This window comes from Callospermophilus lateralis, chromosome 5 (genome assembly GCF_048772815.1).
Source record: "Callospermophilus lateralis isolate mCalLat2 chromosome 5, mCalLat2.hap1, whole genome shotgun sequence".
In the NCBI taxonomy this organism is placed as follows: domain Eukaryota; kingdom Metazoa; phylum Chordata; class Mammalia; order Rodentia; family Sciuridae; genus Callospermophilus; species Callospermophilus lateralis.
Window position 1 is genome coordinate 127,687,819 of NC_135309.1, and position 8,015 is coordinate 127,695,833.

At 38.8% G+C, this 8,015-nt stretch overlaps 1 pseudogene; it reads left to right on the forward strand.

The window, feature by feature from the left end:
* The first annotated feature begins 7,408 nt into the window (after positions 1-7,408).
* On the forward strand, positions 7,409-7,766 carry LOC143399443 (eukaryotic translation initiation factor 4E-binding protein 1 pseudogene; annotated as a pseudogene).
* The last annotated feature ends 249 nt before the right edge of the window (positions 7,767-8,015 follow it).

The following is an 8,015-nucleotide window of genomic DNA, read 5'->3' on the forward strand; positions in this document are numbered from 1 at the left end:
GAATCTGAAAACTTATTACTGCTGGTTGTCACTGCAACTCTTTGACATGGAATCAGTTTGGAAAAAAGGAAACTGATTCTTAGAACATCTAGCAAATATGGCATCTCTGATTCAAACCCACACTTTGTTTACTCCTACATCCATGTCCTTAACCAATATGTAATATTGTCTCCCCAGACACTCAGTGCATTGTTTTAAGCATCCACTTTTCTCCAAAAGGATGGGATTTTTTTTCCACATGATTCTCAGAATTCAATGTAATCTCTATAATGCCAAAATAAAATAAAGTCACATTTATAAAGGTTTCCAGCAATACTGAAGAACTCTTATCCAACAGCAGGGGTTGTGATTTTGCAAATTATTTTCAAACCATGTCCATGCTTCTGGGATGGCACTTTTAAACACACACACACACACACACACAAAAAAAAAAAGACAGAAAGAAAGAAAGAAAATTATGTCTTGGGAAAGAAGTTCTATAGTACGTTGAACACATCAGAGTTAGACCCAAGCAAACTTTGCCTCCCTCCTCCAAGGCTTTCACAAGACCAGTCCTAGACTGCCCTACTGATTCCATGTAGGATAGCCTTTTACACTCCTTCTGATTCTTTCTGTTTCTCTAGTGGAAATCTCTTTCTTTTCTTTTTTCTTTCTACACCCTCATGTCTCCACTTTTGTTTTCTTTTGACTCCTTGGGCAAGCCAGGATTTATGAAGGGCATAATGTTCCAAAGGCTCTCAAAGATTTAGGTGAATTTATTACCCTCTTTCCTCCGCTGCTCTCACCAGCCTTTCATTTTTCAGGCCTCTAGTGGAGCACTTCCACGGCGGGAAGGTTTCCATGTGAGGGGCTCCTGGAGTACTTCAGCAAACACAAATCAGATTTTCAAGAACAGCTAAATTACTTCTTTCCAATGTTGAGCCACTGACATGTACCAGAGGAATGTTTATAATAGCTTTCAGGACCCATACCTCATAGAGGAAAGATTCATTTCAGCACACTCTTTTTTTTTTCTTTCTTTCTTTCTTTTAAACATCCATAGCGTAAAAAAAAAAAAAAAAAAAAAAAAAAAAAAAAAGCCTACTCTTTTGAAATTCTGTCTTAGGAAAATGGTTCCTTTGCACTTCAGTTTATAAGAAAGGTTGTAACGCATGTTGATTTATAATAAAATACATAAAAGAAAATAAATCCCAAGCATGGAGAAAACACAAAATAAATGAAAATGGCTACCAAGAAATACTTTCATGAATGTTTTTTGAAGAACAAATGTAAGACATTCATAACTTCGCAGAAATAAAGATTTCAGACCCAGAAACACCACATGAATCATCTTGTCCAGATGCCTCATTTTACAAATGAACAAATGAGATCTTGAGGAGGTTACTGATTTCACCAAAGCTGCCAAATCTCCTTGGCGGCTGAATGACATTTATTCCAAAACACAAGTACATCTGAATGAGAAACAATCACTGTATTTTATCCTTGGTTACCATTTACAAAACAATTGCCCTGGAAATTAGCCCCCTTATTCTTAGGTGTTTGCAAGGATCTTAAGCCTAACCAGTCATGGGTACTAAAGAATACAATATCAGAAACTAAAAATTCAAAATACTCTCCTCAACTCATGGAGGCAAATCTTACGCAGTTATGTCTTGAAGTCTCCAGGTGACACTCATAAGTCAGCCTGTGGACAGCATTTTCCTTTTGGAATCTACCAACCTGATCCTCCAAGTCATTTCCAAGTGTTCTTGAACTCTGTCAACTACTTGCTGTGCCCTGTATTACAATACTACTGTCTATGCCAAGGGTTACAGTACTACTGTCTATGCCAAGGGTGGTTCCACATTAAGAGCTAAACTGCCTTTCTCCTCTCTAGGTTGCCCTTTGTTACCAGCAACCATAGGTATATAAACTGTGACCTCAGGTTTTCAGTGTGTCTATTTCACTCTTCTTTCTCCCTTGGCTAATTGCTCTTCCTGTATTTTTGTTGTTTGTTGTTTGTTTGTTTGTTTACGTGGCAGACTACATTGCTGTGACCATAACTCAACAGTTTGTATAATTCAATCCCTTCCCTATTATCCTGGAATTCTGGAATTCCTTCAATTCCAGGTTCTCATCAAAATCAGAAGGACACATTTTGACTAGGACCCGTATTTCAGGTCCAAAGAGATTATTAACACAAATGTTTCTGTAAGACAACAGCCTCTGGGGAATGGGACTAAATTCCAAAGAAAAGGAAATGTTCATGGGATAGGCAGAGATCTAAACAGGTCCACTGCCTAAGTCAGACATCATGAAATGTTTTTTTCTACACAAATATTTTCCCCTGTGAGAATCAAAAAACGTGAATGAATAAAAGACATTCCTGGACATTTCTGAATCCCAGTATTGAGCCAAACTTAGCCTGAAGCTTATCCTTTATTGTATAAATTATCTCCCTCCATATTTAAAACAATAGCTGCATAGTTCACCCAGGGAAAAAAAATCTCATCCATTATAATAATCTGAGCATAGACCTAATCTGCATGGTTTAACTCTTGAGAAAATACCCAAAGTCAATAGTGATTGTATGTTAGGTAATAAAAGTTCTTCTTTAGTCACACCTCTTCTCCACTTTACAACATCTTACAACATTTTACATTTTACAACATGTAAAATTCCTGTCTTTTAATGGTGCATCTGAGCCACACCTCCTCCCCAAAATACTTAAAATACTCAAGTGTTAATTTTAAACACTAGTGTGTAATTATTTACAAATTAAGTCTCTCATTTATTTACTGGGGAAACATAACTTGTGTTCATAGACTGGAAAAGAACATATTTCCCTCATCTGAAACTTTAATCATCCATAATAACTGTGTATTCTGACTTTTTAAATTTGAGACAGACTTTTTTTTCAGTCCACTCAACCCAGAAAGTACATATGGGGCTGTGTAGCTGCAAACAACAGTGACCTCACCAGAGGGGCTGGGCTCTGGCTTGCAGTGTGGACTGACTCAGTCCAAGTAGCCTCTCCAAAGAAGAACAATTTGCAAAAAAGACTCATCTCCTTTATTGTAAAACATGAAATGCAATTGCATAATTTGCAATTAAAATGAGGCTTTCAATCTTTAAATTTGAATTGCTGAATCCCTTAACATATTGCCTTATATATTTTGTATTTCCTGTGATTATATCTCTTCTTCCCTGGGATGGCAGAGACCATACACTAAACTTCAAATCCTCCACAGCTATTTTTATCTTACCTTACACATTGCAACATCAACTGCCTATTGACTTAAACTGGGTACAAAGCACTTACGTTTTAATTGCATTTTTAAGATCAAATTGGATCCTGCAACTAAATCCCTTAGGGCATAAACACAAAGCTATTTACCATTCTTTATTTTGTGAGAGTTTATTTTGGATTTCGAATGATCTTTATAAAATACTAAACCTCCAGCTTCCTGCTCTATCAAAGATATTTGAAATAAAATAGAAGATAAAAAAATTACATCATGACTAAAGCAAAAGTTGCAGTCAGCAGTCTTAGGTTCTGTTACCAACTCCACCTGAATTGATTCCTTCTCCTGAAACAATGTTCCCTAATTGGAACGATCTTCTAAGAGGGTAAGTGGAAGCACCCGCTGAGAGATACTGATCCAAGCTTCTTCCGGGTAAATGCTAGTAAGGTAAACACTTGGTAGAAATGATGTTACTGAAACTCAACTTAGCCACTCAGGGACATTCTCTTCTTGGGGATTTAGTCATCGGAATTGAACATGGACCAAGACAGCTGTCTAGAAGCAAGAGTCAGAGGGAAGAGACAGCGACTTCCTGCTGAATCTCTTATATTGAAGGAGCTGTCAATGATGCATCTCTCTTCTCACATCATCCATTTTTATTTGAGTGGAAGACAGAGTACCAGGGAAGGACCCAGGGTTCTTCTGACCAGTGATAGGAAAGTTGAGAGGGTCTAGCTACAGGGATCCATGTATACAAATGTCCCTTTGATGTTTGAGGGGGATGTCAGTTGCAGATATTATCCTTCAAGATAATATTAATAAAGATCAATAAAGATCTCTAAACTCTGCTGCTTCTCTTCAATCAGGTGGCAATACTGCTTTTGGTTCAGTCCTTCTTTATAGAATACTTAAAAAAAGATCTGCTTCTAAAGAAATCTACTCTTCAAGCACCTCATATTTCCAATGGCATTTTTACTAGTTAAAAGAATAAAGAAAGCTCTCTTTTCCATACTGCATTTTTATAGCTAATTATGGGTTCTGTAATTTTAAGTCTTATTCCAAATGACATCATAACATTGTCACATATATCTAATTTCTTCAAATTAGATCATAAATTCCTAGAGGGAGGGGAGCAGATCTTGGGTGGTTTTGTTTTCTGTTGATATTTCTATAGTGTTATCTTTAGTATTTAAGAAATAAATGTTCACATGTGGTTTCCATATGTGATGTGGAGATGAGTTCAGAGAAGTGAGGAAGGACAAACTGTAGGATTTACTTAAATCAAGGCAAGTTGCTTAGATTCTTTTTTAAAAAACATTAAATTAATGAACACACACATATACATTTTCCTAAGGTTAAGAAAAATTCATACAAATAAAACACTCAGAAAACACAACCCACACAACACAAAGGCCCATTCTTTTGAAATCCCTTTCTAACAGTTACACTGCAACTTTGCACAAATTTCTCATTATTTTCAAGCTCCAAATAAAGTTCCTTTTTAATATTTTGGATGATGATATTTTTAATAGACCAGAAAATTCATTTTCAGAAAACTGAAATACTACTTTGAAGCATCCTCCATGTTGTATGTAAGCAGATATCCCAAGAATTCTTGGATCTTTGTCGTTCATATAAATTTCATTGCTGCAATTTTTATAAATAGAAAAGCCAAATAGAATGTTAACACAAAAATAATAGTTGCTCACTTTAAAACTACTTTAGCTCCTTTAAAATTCTATTCTGCAGATGATGCTGAGGTCAAGGACACAGAGACCAGGCTAGCTGGATTGGCCAGCACAGTATTAGGGAGCTTGTGGATCACTTCTACATCCCATATCACACGCCTGAGAGATGAAGGGCATGGAGTGCATCCTCCACTCACTCATCCTTTCATTCATTTATTCCATGACTATTATTGAGCATCTACTGAATGCCTGAGAAACTGCTAGATACTGGGCATACAATAATGAGTAAAAAGATTCTCTATCAACCCTAATAGCACTTTCCTATTTAGTAGGTAGTCAGGAAATAAAGAAGCAAATGGGCAACTATACATAAAAATCTTGAAACTAGGGGTGGAGCTCAGTGGCAGAGCAATTACCCAGCTTGCATGAGGTCCACGGTTTGATCCCTAGCACTGCCCAAACCAAAACTAAACAAAAACTGACTAGTTCAGGCCTTGGGGAAATTTGTACTAAAGGTACTAAAGACAATGTGTTAAGAAAGTACAGTGAAGTTGTTACTTGTAGGATGAGTAATCAAACACACAGTGATGGTTGGAGCAGCGTTCCTGGGAAAGGCATGAAGGTTATTAAGCTCAAAGTCTTTGAGAACGGGAAAGAAGCCAGAGTGCTGGAGCACTGGACTTTAAAGGTGTGATGCGGAGGTGAGTTCAGAGAAGTGAGGAAGAACAAACTGTAGGATTTATTTAAATCTTGGCAAGGTTGTTTAGATTTTTTTTTAACATAAATTGAAAAACTAGTGAAAATTCAAAATAAGGAAATAATTTGAATCAGTTTATATTTTTTAGAAGATTGTGAAGCTGTTTTGCTAGGAACAGAAAGAAAGGAAGAATGGAGGCAGGGAGATTTGTTGGAGGCTGTCACAGTCACAAAGATGCAGGGAAGGAAGGAGCTGAGGAGCCAGAAATAAATGGATAGGCTTGAGGTGTATTTTTCCCATTCATGATGGCTTACTGGTATGGTCTGAAAGTTTATGTCCCCAAATAAACTGAAACCCTAACCCTCCATATGGTTGTATTAGGAGGTAGGAGGTGATAAGGAGACATCATGAACACAAGTGCCTCAACAAAACAGGCCCTAGGCAATTATCAGGAATACAAGTAACAATAAATGATGGTGAGGATGTGGGGGAAAATGTACACTCATAGATTGTTCATGGGACTGCAAGTTGATGCAACCATTATAGAAAGCATTGTGAAGATTCCTCAGAAATCTTGGATTGGAACCACAATTTGACCCAGATACACCACTCCATGGTTTATATCCAAAGGATTTAAAATCAGCATACTACAGTGACGTGGCCACACCAATGTTTACAGTGGCTATTCACACTAGCCAACATATGGAACCAGCCTGAGTATCCTTCAACAGATGAACGGATAAAGAAAATGTGGTATATATACACAATGGGGGTATTACTCAGACATAAAGAAGAATGAAATTATGGCATTTTTAGGTAAATGGGTGGAACTGAAGAGTACCTTGCTAAGTGAAATAAGTCAATCCCAAAAAATCAAAGGCCCAATGTTTTCTCTGATATGTGGATGCTAATTCACAGCCATGACTCATGTCCAATTGTTGCGGGCGCAGCTAGGGAAGAATAGAGGTACTTTGGATTATACAGAGAGCAGTGAAGGGATGGAGGGGGCATGGGTTAGGAAGGAAAGTAGAATGAATCAGACATTATTACCCTGTGAACATATATGATTACATGACCAGTGTGATTCTACACCATGTACAAGCAGAAGAAAGAGAAGTTTTACTCCATTTATGTAGGATGTGTCATGTATAACTAATTAGAACAAATAAAAAAGGAAAATAAACATGCTTCAAAAGCTTAAAAAAAATACAGCTCCTAGGGGGCTTGCTGCCTCTTCCACCATTTGAGGCCACAGCAAAAAGCACTCGATGAAGGAGAAAGTGGAGCCTCCCCAACATGGAGTTGGCTAGTACCTGGATTTTTGAATTCCCAGACTTCAAGACTATGAGGAGAAAAAAAATTAAACCACTTAGTGTTCTACATTTTGCTATAGCAGCCAAACAGACTGAGACAGTAGAATTTGTGCCCCAGTAACTTCTTCATAGATGTACAGACACATAGAGAGACATACACAAGAATACTAGAAAAAGTATCTTTTATTCATCCTTGAAACAACAAAATTATTCACTAATGGACTATACCTGTGTGCCTTCCACTGCTGCACAGCATTTCAAGCCTTGGAAAACAGGCACTACCACCTTATTTCCTCTTTCATATGGAATCAGGCTACAGTTTGAATGCAGGGACTCACACATGCCAAGAGAATGCTCTACCACCGAGCCATATCCCCAGCCCTTGGAATTTCTTTTTATTACAGAAATCTCAGAAAACTCAACTTTTTAAAGACATGGTGTCATTAAGAGGAATGTAGAGGTTTGCTGTGCAGCAAACTGGAGACCATGTCGGGGGGCAGCAGCTGCAGCTGACTCCAAGCCGGGCCATCCCTGCCACTTGCAGGGTGGTCCTTGGTGATGATGGCGTACAGCTACCACCCGGGGACTACAGCACCACCCGCAGTGGCACACTCCTCAGCACCACCCTGGGAGGTACCAGGATCATCTATGACTGGAAATTCTTGATGAAATATAGAAACTTACCTGTGGCCAAAACACCTCCAAGGGACCTGCCCACCATTCCTGGAGTCACCAGCCCTGCCAGTAATGAGCCCTCCATGGAAGCCAGCCGGAGCCACCTGTGCACAGTCCAGAAGATAAGCGGGCAGGCGGTGAAGAGTCACAATTTGAGATGGACATTTAAGGAACCAGCCATGAGATGGAACAATGCTTCGGGGCCGCTAAGGCCCTTCTCGGGAGAAGAGTCACACCAGCCAGGCCTTAAGAAAGTTATTGTACTGGGAAGTCGTCGGGTTTGGGGTCTGCCACCCTGTTCCCTCACTCAGGGCACCTGCTCCCCTTTCCGCTTTGTGAACACCAGCGCATACCTTCTCGTGCCTCCACTGATACAGGAGCTGCTACCCTAAAGGGAATGACTCTCTTACCCACTCAA